Raw genomic sequence first — 14,795 nt, 5'->3', positions numbered from 1 at the left:
TGCTGAGATGCCCAAGGCACCTCATTTAAAAGACAATACACGTTCTTTCTCAAATTCTTGGCTTACCTCTTTGCACAGCCCCTGCCTGGCTACCCCGACCTGCGAGCCTGGCGAGGGCTGATTGCTGCTTTGGTAGGCAGACTCAAACAAAACAAAATGCAGAACATCATCAAACCCTACAGACTGCTTCCCTGCACCTGGGGATTTCAGACGGACAGCGCTGCTGAGAGGAATGCACTGTATGAGTGTAGAATGCAACTGTGGGACAGAAACCCTCAGTCCCTTACTGACACACTTAACACAGAGCAGAATGGAGGATGTGGTAGAGCCTTCCAAAACTGGCCCAGGCTGAGGAAAGACAAGGGACAAGTAAACAGTGCAACCCAATCCTGCTGGTATTTATTTCACTTTGTGTTTGACAAAAGGGCTTCTATTTATTTTGAAAGTGTTTGGAAGATTGGAAAGATTTGGAAGATTGTACTGAGGAGAGACACGGAGATGGTGGCCATAGAGGTGTACAGGAGGGAGGTTTGTTCCCTGCACTGAAAGCAGCGTACAATCCTGCATGGAATCCTGCCACATGGAACCCGGAGCACTCAATCCTTTGATAACTTATTGAGTGAGTTTGGGCACTCCATGACGTGCTGTGCTAATACTCTGTCAGCTTAGAAAGCAAACCCCCCAAAATAGTTGTGTCTATTTCAAGCCAGCTGACTTTATCCATTTCTTTCTCTGCAGTGTATGCTGTGAAATGTTAACTAGGATTTTAAGAAGCAGACACTCTGCTCTCTTTGATGTGTTTGTTTGCTTTCTGCATTCCTTGTCTCTTGGGCAGTACGCTGTAAATGTTGATGGAGAGCATTTGTTGGGGAAGAAACAAGCACACTTCCTTGGAGAAGCGAGAGCTGGAGGTGGAGGCTTTTCTCTTGCACTCCGATTCCTGCAAATTCTATTGAAAGAGGCTGCAGGAGTCCAGAGAGCTCCAGCTCCTCTGCGATGTGCTGCAGTGCGGTCTGGGAGAACCTGGCCCTGGTCTGCAGAAGTAGCTGTCCCCATTTGGAGGTGAGGGGCTGCAGGCAGCCAGTAGGCACTTGCTGCAACTGGAGCCAGAGGTCAGAACTTCAGTCAGTGTAAAAGAGAGATGGACAGCCCCGTGTGGCTGTCGGCCAGCAGGATTGCACCTAGCGGTTGTTTCCCAAGTGGAAGGGTTCGGTCAGTCTTGCAGCCTGCCTGGAGAACAAAGGAGCGAGGCGGATTTTGTGCTCATTCTGTATATTGCCCAGTGGCCCTTCTTTCAGCACAGATCTGTGTTTGTGTGCCAGAATAACTTGGATTTGTGTCTGACGCAGGAGATGTGATCTGCAGAGGGACTGTGGCCTGGGCTGGTACATGGGAGGAGCGGGGAGCTGAGAGCACATCTCCCTGCCCTACAGTCTGCAGGGACCCCAGCAGTGGGGTGAGGGATGAGAGACATGTCAGCAATCTTGGAAAGCTGAGGGAGAGGGAGGGAAGAGAGAGAAAGGACAGGATGGTCCTGAAGGGCTTTGTTCAGCCTGGCTGGATTTGGAGGTGACGCTTCATGTGTCAGCTTGGATTAACCTGTTTCAAAGAGCGCCCATCCCAGAGCTTCTGATGCACGCTGAGGACAGAGACCGTGGGGTGCGTGGTGGCTGACACGGATGGGGACAGCAGGAGCGGAGCTGCTTTGTGACAGGGCTGCTTTGTCCCTTGCTGTGTGACTGCATGTTGCCACCAGCGTGGAGCTCACCTGCTTTCCCTAGCATGTGTTTGTGCCCAGCGTGCCAGTGCATCAGCTCTGGTATCGTGTACTTACACTGTGGATTTTTGCAGCACTCCTAAGATGAGCCAGGTTTAAATGGGAATCTTGTCTGGAAACTGAATGGTTAACAGAAAGCCACGGCACCTGTCTGCAGCCCTGCTCCCTCCAATGCTGCTGAACAGCATTTCATGATGGCAGGGAAATAATTCAGTACAGCCAGGCCCTGCTCCGTGGCAGATGAATGGAGCACAAGTGGAGTGGAGGTCACTTGTGTTAATCTGAAGCAAATAGGACTGTGGGATGGGGGAAGGGTGTGAACCTCCTTTTATGTACAAATTCTATAGCTCTGAGGCTTAGGAAACACTTTATAGTAAACATTTGCAAAGTAGCCATGCCATTAACCTTTTCTGGCAGGAGAGACAAATGGCTTTCCTGCTTCATTTTGTGCAGATCTCACGTTTTGGTATGTATGCAAATCCTGCCGAGTGGCAGCGTCTCATACAAATAAGGCTGAGATGCAGAGGCAGCTGTGCAGGCAGGATGGCTTGTGTTTCCCTGCAGCTGCAGCTGGACCTCTGGCACAGGAGGGGCAGAGAGAGCCTGGTGTGTAAGGAGGCATCGGGGAGAAAGGAATAACCAGAAATCCTGCTGAAATGCTGCACAGTAACAGAAAGCACTGCGTCCTGTGTTTTTGATAACCCAATGAGCATCCAGCAACTTCACTATTTTTTTTGTCCATATCCTGACTTCTCAAGGCATGGAAATATCTGAGCCAGTGCTATGGCTGAGGGGAGGTGACTTTTGGGAAGAAGAGGTGGTCAGCATGTTTTTGAGATCAGGACCAAAACAAGTGAGAAAGATAATACAGCAATGGAAGACAGGCAGGCGGCTTTGCAGGGACATAGGCTGTATGTTGTAAAGACACCGTGTGGTGCTGCTGGTGTTCCCTGTCCCACGGGCAGGGTGGGGCTGCAAGTCAGTTTCTTCGTGCTGTTTCACATCAGTTACTGGTATGCCTGTATAGCATTGCCCTACTTAGAAGCCATCAGTGTTTCTGATCCCTCTGCAGTGTTTCTTCCATGAGCAGGCAGACGTCAGGCACTTGCACTTTCAGGATGAGGTCCCCAGTTCTGTCCAGCTTTGGCTGAGCTTCAGGTAGGCTGCTGGATGCTCACTGCTGGCACATTGGAAGGTAAAGTCCTCATAGTAAAGACCGCAAATCTGTGATGTTCCTTGGTTAACACGTGCCCCAATATTATCTAGTAGTATCCTTCAGGCGGGAGAAGGGGCTGTGTGGTTACTGCTGCCTCTCCGTGAGTGCACACTCAGCCTGGGCTCCCTGCTGCCAGCCTGTGAGCCGTGAGAAGCGGAGTGCAGCTGCAGGGCTCGCACGTGCCTCGCTGGCTCTGTTCCTCTCGCTCTGTGATCTCTCTCTCACACCAGGCAGCATGGCTGCATGGGGTGCTGCAGCTGCAGACTGCACTGTATTTGTGCGTGGATTGCTTCAGAGCCTTCGGTCTCTCTAGGGCTGTTTCCTGCCCAAACCAGGGAAGCTGGGATTTCCACACGGTTTTGAAGCTCAGCTCTGGTGAACCCTGTTTCTCTCTGTTCATTCTGTACTACTGAAATGCTTTTGGAAACTCCATCTTCAAAGCAATATGCCATCTCACGGGCCACTGCTCACTCGAGTTTGCTTGTATGGGCATCACTGTTTAGCAGGAAACGTGACATTGGTTTGACATGCTTGGCAGACGAGACAGGGAGAAATACATCTGTGAGTTGTTGACAGAGAGTAATGTTTCTTACCTTCAGAGCATACAGATATTTTTTCCCTTCTCCTTTGCCAAACACTTGGGTGTTTCAGCAGTGTCTGTGCCCAGAGGGGGTCTGTCTGGGTGGGGAATGACCTGGGCTGTGCATGTGCTGTGCTGCGCTGGGCACCTCCTGCACACTCTGGCTCCGTGGTACAGCCCTTCTGCACATACAGGCTTGCATCAGTTCTGGCACCTTGCCTCTGGCCACTGGTGACTTGACTGTGTTGTGGGAGACTTTGGTATTTCACCCTTAGGTGAACTCAGGGGTCAGGAGAAACCTGGGTTGGTCCCTTCCCTCGGTAGCTGGAAGCCCTTTCCCTAGAGCTTTCTTGTTAAGTTTTGTGTATGGAAGTCAAATCACTGTTTAATGTGATGTTTCCCCTGAGCATATTGTGTGCCATGCTAAAACCTCTGGGTTTCCTGCCCCTTTGCAGGGCAGTACCCCTCTCCCCATGGTTAGAAGCAGTCTCCTAGCTTACAGTTCAAACTTACTTGTGGACAAACTCTAGCTATTGGCCACGTCAAGAAAAACAAGATGCAAAGGCTGTATTTTAATTAGACCACAATCTAATTAACACACCTGTGAATACAGCCGGGCTGCACACTGATGTTCCTGCTCATTCCCACACCTTTGGGGATTTGTTGCCAACCTCCCTCTCTCTATGGGAGGAAACTGGAAGCCAGGGGTTCTGCGTTCTGTTTCCAGCAGTGCCATTGATTCACTTGTGACCTTGTGCAGGTCCCTTTGGGTTTTACTTGTAGGGCTTTCATTTGTAGGAGAGGGATGAAAATGCTTCCCTCGTTTTTCCACACTTATTGTGAGCCCTAATTAACGCTCGGAAAGTGAGGAGCTTTAGGCTATGGGTGCTGCAGAGGTACATTGCTGTGGGAATACAATTAATAAATCATAACACATATGGCACAGGAGTTCCCAAACTACATATTGCAATGGTTTATTTTTGTGATTTGTTTACTGCATGCAGTCTCTATGAGTCATACTGTATATCTCCTTATTTTTTATTACTGCTGGAGAAACCCCGCATAAGCTACATGAATATTCTGCCTCCTGAAGTGCTGCCTTGATGGTGCTGTGATCCACCTCAGCTCTCTCTTCAAGATGGAATATCCAGACTTTGAATCCTCTTGTTCTGTCTCTTGGCTGTCTCTGTGCTGTTGGAGATTGGCCTTTTCAAGAGCAAGCACCAGAGCTGGCACTACTGCAAGCCACTAAGGATGTTTTGTCTCTCAGTGGGGCTGCGCGGGGGCCTGCAGGGTGGTGAGGGATCCAGGCCTCCTGCTTGAGGTGGCTCTCTGCGGGGTGAGCTCTGGCTTCTCACTCCAAATGTAAGGTTGCTCCCTGGGTTAGGGTGAAGGAGCAAACAGGAGGAGGTGACCAAACAGGGAGAGGAGGGAAGGCAGAGAGGCACTGGGAGCTGTGATCTCAGGGAAGGCTGATGTCTGTCTGTGCAAGGAAATTGGGAGAGCTTGCCCTATAGGGCGTTAATTGCAAGTGTGAAAGGATGAGCTTGGCGCACTGTCCAGGACAGTCACAGAAGGAGAACACAAATCCTGAGCCTGTGTGGTGCAGCACTGACGTGGCTCTGCTCTTCCCACAGTTTGTGTCAAGGAGACTTCTCCATCTGAGCATGTTTTTGGTGTACTTTTGGATGTATTTCATTCTCTGTGCTCCAGTCCTTTGCTCTTCATCTCCTAGCAGCCTTTGTCTGACAGCCCTGTCAGTTAGACTGGCATGTTCCTGCTGCTGCCAGCTTCTGTCATTTTGCCAGGCTTCTCTCATAAATTCCCCATGAGTGTAGTTACTGTCCTGATGAGGTAGGTGCTGCGGGGCTCTCCTTCAGTGGGCTGAGCTCATGAGTCCCCTGGGCTCTGCTGATCTCCTTGTCATTTAGAACCAGTGGTGTCCGGCAAATGCTTCTGACTGGTGCCTCTTTATTCTGCTGTGCACGCTGTGCAGATCTGAGATCCCTTTGCTGCTCTCTCCTAGGAAAACCGGGTAAATTACAGATGCTTGTCCCTCCAATGGCTATCACGTATCTGTGGTGATAGGCAGCTGTGTGACCTCCCTCATGGCAGAGCCATTCCTTCTGGCTCTCAGCACACTGTGCAAGGTAATCTCAGTCCTGGAGTTCTCTTTGCAGCTGCAGTCTTTAGACACTGAAGTTCCAGGGGGTCAAACAGTATTCTGGGGAAGGAACCAGCGTGTGTATATGTTGGGTGGACTTTTTTTTTTTATTTCATTTACCTCTTCTTATCCAGGTAGCAGAAGCATCATGAAGAATCACTTATCTCATTTCCTTACTGTTATCCCCTGGCAGGAGCCAGCGGTGCCTGCATGTGTGCAGCTGGAGGGCCCCGCACCCCTCCAGGTGGCTCTGTGAGGTTAATTAAGGGAGAAGGTGCCAGCAGATGGCACTCCTGAATACACTGCATTGTTTCAGCGCTTTGTGGGGCCTCAGTCACTACTTTTGGGTGCGTGTAGCAAAAAGTGCAACACAGTATAGCATTCCCTCGCTGAATTCACAGCCATGGCTGAAAGCCAGTAGGGGCCAGCAAGCCCAGGCAGCAGGGAGCAGCAGGGGCTGTGTGTCAGGAAGAAGGCTGATGGTGCACCTGGGTGCAAGGCCATCCCCACTGCCTGGCTCCGTTCGGAGCAGCTCACCGTCCCAGGCCTGGGCGTGCAAGGACCCAGGAGGGAGGTACGGTGATTCAGGCCCTGCTGGTTCAGCGGTGGCAATTTTGAGTGTGCAGTTTACTGCAGAGACAAAACGATTTTTGCTTGGAAAATTACAAAGTGGAGCAGTCATTACAGGGAGTCCAAAGTACAGCAGGTTATTCTGCAGTGCTGACGCATCTGTGGGACTGGTGGTGCGTCCCCATTTCCCGTACACTGATAAGATGGATCTGTTCTCTTTCCCTTTGTCTTATTTACAGGAGGGTTGGGCAGCCTGTGGAGCAGGAGTATGGCAGGCTGACTGCTGCCTTGGGCCAGCATCCCCAGGGGAGGTTTAGTGGGGATGGGGCAGATGTCACACTGCAGCCTACTTAGGGTAGACCTTGCTTTCATATTTTTGGAGACAAAAGAGAGAGGAAAACTCACACTATGCGAGAGCTCTTTTGGTTTGGGGTTTGCCTTTTTGAACCCCAACCAGCAGAACTCAAAGACCCTGAGGTGCTGTCCCTCCCGACAGCCGTTCAGCTCTGCCTGGCACAGCACATGACCAGGGCTCCACTCTGCCAGCATGCGGCCCTGCTGGGAGAGCAGTGACATTCAGCTCCTGTTAGAAGACAAAAATGGCATCACAGGGCCATCTGAGGGCACGTTTGCAGCAGTCAGAGTGAAGGCAAGGTATGGGCTCTATTTCTGAGCCAGGAGAGCAATCTGTTTGCAGTCCCTGGGACTTGTCAGCCCAGGAATGATTAGTGAGGCAAAAGCAAAGGCCACAGAGCTCCTCCTGCCCAGCCCTGGTGAGAGATGGAGATAAGGACTGTGCACCCAGGAGACAGCTGGCAGCAGCAGAGCAAAGCGATGCCAGTCCCTCTCACCATAGCAGTTGTCCGGGTGCCGTGCGCACAGCTGTAACTCGCCTGGTGTGCAGTCCTGCACTGTGTGCTGTTTTGAAGGGAGCACAGCTGCTATGTGAGATCAGGTGGGATGGCACAAAGGCTACGTGCCATCAGGTCTCTGATTTCCATGTGGAAAACTGATCAGGGAGCTGTTAGCTTGGATAAAGCCACACCACCTGGGACTTCACATTGTCTGGACTGCAGCCTGCAGCCTGGGCTTGCTGTGTGTGCCCTGCACACGGGGAGTGGGCATGGGGCCGCCTGCTGCTGCTCTCTCCCGACGATGAGGAACATGTCTGGCATTCCCTCGCCTGCTTTGCTGAGACTCTGTGAACTTGTGGCATTTCCTGCCTTCGCAGTGGGGCAGCAGTTCCTCCTGCTGGGGCGGGCACCCATCGCCTCCAGAGCAGAGCTCTCCCTGAGGCTGAGCGAGGTAATTGGCCTGTTTCCCTGGTGTGAACCAACGGCTGTGCGAGGCAGCTAATGAGGAGCAACCAGGATAGCAACAAGATTAAAAATATATATGAACAAACGTCTTGTTTTGACTGCAAGGATGCACTGAAGCATAAGAGTCTGGGTCCCGCGGTAAGCCAGAGGCACATTGTGTTGGCATTCAGACTGGCGGCTGCAGCACGGGCAGCACAGAAAGAGGGAGGGCAGGAGCCTGATTTACACTGGTGTCAGCTGGGGTAACGCCATGCCGTCACCTATTACATTCATCTGTGTGCTGTTGGACCGCAGTGCGGATACATGGTGTGAGGAGAGCAGTGGGATGCTGCTGAGCCTGCCCCTCGGGAAGGCACCTGTTGTTGTGAAGATGGTTTGTATGGAACCTTTACCTGCTCGCCAGACACCGAGAGCAGAGAGGTGGGTGCTGAGCGTGGTGATCCCCTCCTGGCGGGCCCAGGGCCACTGGCAGAAGCTAAGCAGGGTTGTCAGCAAAGTGCACAGAGGCAGTGGGTGCCCCAGTGAAGCACGTTGCTTTTTGTTTCATGAAAAAAAATACAGCAAAGGTATTTAATTTTAATTTCTATTTTAAGGGTGATTGTTCTTGGCTGGGTTGGGTCCCTGTAACGCTTCACAAAGTGATTTTCAGATAGTTGAAGGCTGTCAGCACCCCCAGTCATTTTCCTCTCACAAAGGGTTTTTGGAGCAAGGCTTATCCTTGCACTGCAGGAGCTCGCTCTGGCAAGGAACCTTACCAGCCAGCTGCCCAGGTACTGTCATGGCAGGGAAGGCTGTTTGGTACCTTGGCTGTGGGATGCACACGTGGAACCTGTAGGGATGGCTGCCTGCCCGGAGACCTCTTCACAGAGACATTCATTTACTTATGGAAGGAGCTGGTTTCTCTGTTTGTATGCTGGGTTCACCAGGGACCATATATCTCTCAGCCTGGGATTCCTTGTGTGCCAAAAGGCAGAAATACCTCATGGAAGGTGAGAGTTAGTGGAATAGCTGGGCAACCACGCAGGTTTGTAGCCTGTGTGCTCTACAAGAGCCCCCACATGCGGATGAGGGAGACTTGATTCCTTGGCCCTGTTGGAGTGCCTTGGCTGCCCAGTGTCAGCAGAACTGTGGTGAAGGGCCTCCAAGCTGGCACTGCAGCACAAAGCAGGTCCAACGCTTTGCCAGGTCCCTGTCCCCAGCGGCACTGAAGTCACGTGTTTATCTTGGAAGTCAGACCTGCCAGCCCCATCCTGTATATTAGCAATTCCAATAAAAATAATAATTGGATTCAGTCCATTGAATTTAACATTTAAATGTCAGCTGGGGATTTCTTCCTGATCCTGGCTCTTGCCTAGGTGACATCAGATTAATAAGCCTGATCGCATTCTCTGAACACCCGACTTCCACAGGCAGAGAGGAGGGCTCAAATGCAGTGCTTTCTGCACAGCTGTGCTTTATGGGCTTGACTGGGGCTGGTCAAAAGGTCATGCCCGTGATGCCTGAAATATCATTTCTTTCTATATTTGATTTTGATCTGAACTGGATGGAGAGTAAAACTTTCTTAAATTTGCCTTGAATTAAGTGCTCCTGTAGATGCAAGCTAAAATAATACTTTATTGAGTGTTTTAATGAAGCTAATCACTGAAGGTGGCATTAAAAACTATAGAACTATAGAATCATTAAGGTTGGAAAAGACCACTAAGATCATCTCGTCCAACCATCCACCCATCCCCACCATGCCCACCATCCATGTGCCTCAGTGCTGCATCCACATATTTCTGAACACCTTCAGGGGTGGTGACTCCACCACCTCCGCAGGCAGTCTGTACAGACTCTAAAAACGTCCTAATTCATGACAGATCTCACCCTCTCCCTATGGACTGATTTGGATTTAGGGTCTCATGAATGTATCTTTCCCTAATCTGGTTAAAAATTGTTTCACGATTCAAACCTGGGGTCTTTTGAACTCGGAAAGATGTTATTTTTTAGAAAAAGCCCCTACTTTATTTTGTCGGAAAAGTCACGCTCCTCTCTGAACTTAAGGTGAGAGCTTTCTTCTGAGCTTGTGGCCTTCTGTCTCCAAAGCAGTGCTTGGGACTGTCTGTGCTATGTCAAAACAGACCGTAACTTCTTCAGTGATGTGAAAGATACATCTATGGAACAAACTTATCCATGGTGTTTGTACCTACACACTTGCTTGGCCAGGCTGCCATCCTTAGCAGTTCCTTATGGAGTTCTCTTCTGTGAACAGGTCTCCCATCTTACTGGCTGTGTCCTGATGTGCAGTGTGCTACATGCACGTGGAGGGCTATAGGGGATAAAGGTGAAGAAGGTTCTGGAAGGGTTCAGAGAGATGAGAAGCAGGAATGGGTATTGTCCTCTAAAGGGGTACACACAGTGAGGGTGTGTTGGAGGCAAGGTTGTATTTCAAGATCCAGTAGTTCCTCTGTGTATATCTTGGGTTTACTTCTGGTACGTTGTGCATTTACTATCTGATGTGGTCAGCCTCACTAAGTCCTTTTTCCAGAACTAGTTCCTGGAATCTTGTTGGAAGTTTCTCACTAAATTGGGTTTCAGAGGAATCTTTTCCTTCAGCTGCTGCAAATTGTTTCTGTCATGCAGACCCTCCCTGTCCTGCTGCTCTAGCTGGTATTCTGTACAGCAAAGAAAAGAGGAGCACTTCAGCTAGTTCAGTTGATGCCTGTCTGCTGTAGCCTGGAGCCACTGGTTCTTTAATTCAGTGTCAAATACTTTGCCTGGCCAGCAACTGAAGAGTTTCTTGCATTTTAATGTTGCAGGTCACAACCGTGGGAAGCTTGGGAAAGGTATTCTCTAAGTTAAGACACTCGTTCTCCAGCGTGCTTGGCCTAATTTCGAGGCTTCAGACTAAGAACCTGATACGAAACACTCCAGGACCACAGACAGCCTTGTCTCTGGTCTTCCAGCTGCTGGAGGACACTGCCCTGAGCAGCATGGTCATCAAATCTGGCTGTCATGGGATGTTCTTCAGGCAATGGAGTCTTTGTTTGTGGAGTGGGAACCACATAAAGATGTCTCTCATCTCCAGGCCCTCTGGGCTGATGTTATCTGGATGCCTGGAGTACCTTTGCCTTGCAACATGTTAATAATCAGGTGTTCCTTTATACTCACAAGCTGTCATGCAGTGCCCTGTGTTTGCTGTCCATAGCACCTTTGTTCAGATTCACCCATGGTGAAGCTCCACGGGCATCAGTGGACACCCCATAGCTGTGAAATCAAAGTTCAGTGACACTGTTGCATACATGCTGCTTCTGTTCTCTTTCTGAGGCACAGCTGAAGGACAGTGGTCAAAAGAGAAACTAAGTTATTGGTCTTGGCCCTGATTTTCATCAGTATTAAAAAGCAGTAACTCTACTGAGTGTATGAAAACAAACCATGGGTGAATGTGCCCCAAATCAGGCCTGTGTGCTCTTCTGTTGAGGGTCTGAGCCAATAGTGGTGTCTTATTTTGAGCTGAGGAAGATAGATAAGTGCAGAATAATCTATATATGGAACCACTATAACCACATCACCAGCAACAGCTCTGTATTATGCTCCTAGGAAAATGAATCTTACTCTGCAGCAGGCACTGACCTAGTACAGATTAATTCTCAGATGCACAGCATTTGTGGGAAAAGTAGATCTTTGAGAGAGCTGAATGAGCAGGAGGAGCCACGTGGAAACAAGGATCTGGTTTCATTTGTGGGGACAGGAAAAGGAACCAGCAAAATGAAAGCAGCCTCAGCTGCTTGGAAGGAGTAATTCGGACGCTCCTATGTGGAGACTCTGGTAGGGAGCTGAGGGTCTGGGATCTCTTAGGGATGCAAACCAATGCAAGCTTCTGTGTGCTGGAGGTAAGCTGACCCCTGAAAGTAGCCTGCAAATGTCCCCTCCTGAGCCTGTCTGTGTGTGTGTCCCAGCCAGCACAAACCGGTACTATTCCTGTGGACAAGTGGTTGGGGAAAAATTGATGCCCCCTGTGTGGGAGGCTAGGAGGTGTCTGAATGCAAACCAGACGGGATTGGACTATAGGGATCCCTTAAGAACTCGGAATCCTGTCCCTGGCTCTGCAGGAGGCCGCAGTGTGTCCTGTTTACGAGCTGTGTTAAGGTAGTGCTGGGTACATTGAGGCTGCCAGTTCTGCTGCTCCTGTTGGAAGGCAGTTTAAATTGCAATTTGCAGAAAATGAAGAAGGACCTGGGAGTGACAGCAGGACCCATGGGAGGCAGTGCTGCCACCCCCGCTCTGCTCGCAGCCTCAGTTTCCCCTTCACCCAAACTGGCAGAGCAGTGCACCTCACAGATAAGAACAGCTCACTGTGGCTCGGCCAGCGCTGGCTTGTGTTGTATTCCCGGTGTGACACCTTGCTCCAGGATGGAGATCTCCTGGCAGACATTCCTGTCCCTTTGTTCCTTCCGAGGGCAGGAGCTGGGAGCCTGGTGCTCGGAGTTACCCTGAGTGCTCGGGCGTCATGTCAGCTCTGGATGTGGTATTGTGTGCGGTAGGAGGGCAGTTCTGCTGGTTCCAGGAGGTGGGTTATGTCCCACGTGGCTGTTTGCAATGGTTGTGAGCATTCGGCAACATTTTAATAGGGTGTAGCAATGGTATGTTGAGAAGTGTGTCTATTTAATGCAGCCTTTAGTCATTGATTGGTAGTTCATTGGCGTGTATTAATGTTATTACATGTCAGTTAAATCCATGGTTGAAACATTAATTTTGAGTAGGAAAACTATGATTTGAGGCAAAAATATAAACTAAAAGTACAGCTGCTTTTAGTAGAAGGTTGTATTAGTGAATTTGTATACTGACTTCAGCAGATGTTTATAGTATGTATTTTTAAAACAGATGAAGATGACATGAAGGGAGCCTTCTGTCAGTTACTTGCTGCAAGGCCAATGAAGAGCTATCTGGAGAGGTGACTTCCACCTCCTCTCAGGAAGGATTCAGCCTCCTATAGGAAGGTTTTCACTGCAGCATGTTCTCCATGGTGCGTGCAGTCCCGGGCAGCAGCGCCGTGTGCCCACATGTAGGCAGGGGTCGGACACAGCACCCTGACAGCAAGTGATGTCCTGCAAGCTGATAGGGGACAGGGAGAAGCCACAGGCAGGACACGGGGAAGGGAATGTAAAGGAGAGGACCAAGTTTCCTGAGAAACCAGAGACACAACGTGCACAGCCACTGTGGGAGGGCACTGTGCTGTGTGCCCTGCGAGATCCCCCAGGTTCAATCCCCAGTAAGGATGAGGGGATGTCTGTGTCCCGCCTGGGCACTCTGGGAGAGCCCACAGGCAGCCTGGCCACGAGGTCCCTGTGACTGAGGTGCACTGGCTGCTGGGCCTGCCTTGCAGACCAGGTGTGTCACATAGCCTGTTCCTGCAGCTGAGCTGAGCCAGTGGGAAGCCTCGCGTGCTGTGGGGCCCTGCCACCTGCACAGGCCATGCTGTCCCTTTGGGCCTCAGCGAGGCCCAGGCCCGAGCCCAGATCCCGGAGGCACCATCCCTGTGGCTGGGAGCCCTGCCAGCAGCGTGCTGCCTGGTGCCTTGCTCTGTGCCGGCTCCCGCCAACCAAGCTCCTTCCAAGGGAGCTGGCATCCCTTCTCCCTCAGAAGCACCGAGTGCCCCCAGCACCGCTCCGTTTGGGGACAGCCTTGTTGTCAGGACAACGCGCCGTGCCGAGCTGCTGTGAGGGCTGAGCCTGCCCAGCGCCAGCCCCGGCGCCGCAGATGCTCGCCTGCAGCCAATCGGCGAGCGCTGGCAAACCATGACATCATGGCCGAGCAGGCCCCAGCGTTTAGTCATTAGCTTTCAGCATCGCTCCGTGTCCCTTCTCGCCTCAATCAGCCCTGACACGGGGCTGCCACCACCCCAGGGTGGTGCAGGGATGCTGAGCCATGTGCCTTCGCTGTGTGCACCTGGGTCCCCTTGCTCTGCTGTGGCCACATCCTGTGCCGTGCTGAGCGGGGCTCCTGCAGCACCTCCCTGAGCTCCTGCCCGGTCTCAGCACGTGGCCTCCAGGAGCAGGATCCGGCAGCTCTTCAGAGGGCTTCCTCTTATTGCTCAGGAACACTTTCCTTATTTCCTGGCGATCCTAGTTCAGTGTGTGTTCTGTTTCTGTAAATGCTGGCACTCGGCCTCTCTTACTGAGACTCGCGCACCCTTTTGCGTAGGCAGAGCACTGGTGGTTTCAGGCAGCGTGATCCTGCAGCACTGTGCTCAGTCCGGGAGGCTCTGTTTGGTTGCACCTGAAAGCTGAGGGTGCATCCCTTTTGGCTTTGAGTCCTCAGGCCTCTTCCTGCAGAACAGCATGTAGGGAAGGATGCAGAGCTGACACTTGGCTGTGCCGCCTGACCGTGTTCTGGGGACGGCTGCTGCAGGTAGGGCTGTGCCCGATGGTGGAGGGGAGCACAGCCCAGCGTGCCGGGCGTGGGGCAGATGGAGCACTGAGGGCCGGGAGAGCCACCTCGGGTGGGCCCCATACGCCAATCCCAAAGGTGCGCGCTGCAAACAAGTCTCTGTGGTTTCCAAGAAAAGCTGTCACGCGGTCAGTCTTAGCAAGGTGCCCGTGGCTCCCAGCAGCCGTAGCTCCTGTGCAGGCCAAGGGCAGGGGCCCAGCTCTGCGTTTTCCACTGCTCTAAGCCCTGCAGTCATGTTTCTGTTCTTCCACAGGGGGAACGAAGCTGAACCCCCTTCATGTGCTTGGCCCTCGGCAGAGCCAGGCAGCAGCCAGGGCTGAGTTCAGCTGGCTGAGCCCGTTTCCTTACAGTGCTTCTAGGAACGGCTTAACCGGTGGCTCGTGGTGACACTGTTTTAGTTGGACTCTTTGAAAGGGCCGGGAGCAGCTCTCCGCGACGCAGCCCTCCCGCCCGTACCCGTGACAGAGGCGTGCGGTGCCCAGCGGCAGAGCCCACCCGAGGGGCGGGCACGGTCCCGATGGCCGCAGCACGGCCCGTGCCCGTCCGGGCAGCGCAAACCCCTCCGCGCCGTCCGTCCTATTCATTTCTTTCTGTAAAACAGCGCACGTGTGAGGCCAGCATCGCGCAGCCCGGGCCCGTTTCTTTCCAGCCGCGTCCCGAGGCGCCCGTGCCGGCAGCAGCGGCAGCGAGGCCCCGCTCGCCGGGTGCCCCCCGCCCCTCGCTTCCCGCCGCGGCCCGCG

At 52.1% G+C, this 14,795-nt stretch overlaps 1 protein-coding gene across 3 annotated transcripts in view; it reads left to right on the top strand.

Annotated features, from left to right (window-relative positions):
• The window catches only part of PAK3 (p21 (RAC1) activated kinase 3), a 110,244-nt gene that overhangs the window by 27,554 nt on the left and 67,895 nt on the right, over nt 1–14,795 (top strand). Inside the window, exon 1 of one of the 3 annotated variants that reach the window (XM_021406415.1) lies at nt 11,358–11,498. The exons of the other annotated variants lie outside the window; for them this stretch is intronic. The gene's annotated coding sequence lies outside the window, so the exon portion shown is untranslated. Of the gene's footprint in view, nt 1–11,357; nt 11,499–14,795 lie in introns of those variants that run through there. 3 annotated transcript variants of the gene reach the window in all.

This window comes from Numida meleagris, chromosome 8 (assembly GCF_002078875.1).
Source record: "Numida meleagris isolate 19003 breed g44 Domestic line chromosome 8, NumMel1.0, whole genome shotgun sequence".
In the NCBI taxonomy this organism is placed as follows: Eukaryota; Metazoa; Chordata; class Aves; order Galliformes; family Numididae; genus Numida; species Numida meleagris.
Note: the sequence above shows the minus strand (reverse complement) of the source record. Positions and strands in the feature narration are given on the sequence as shown.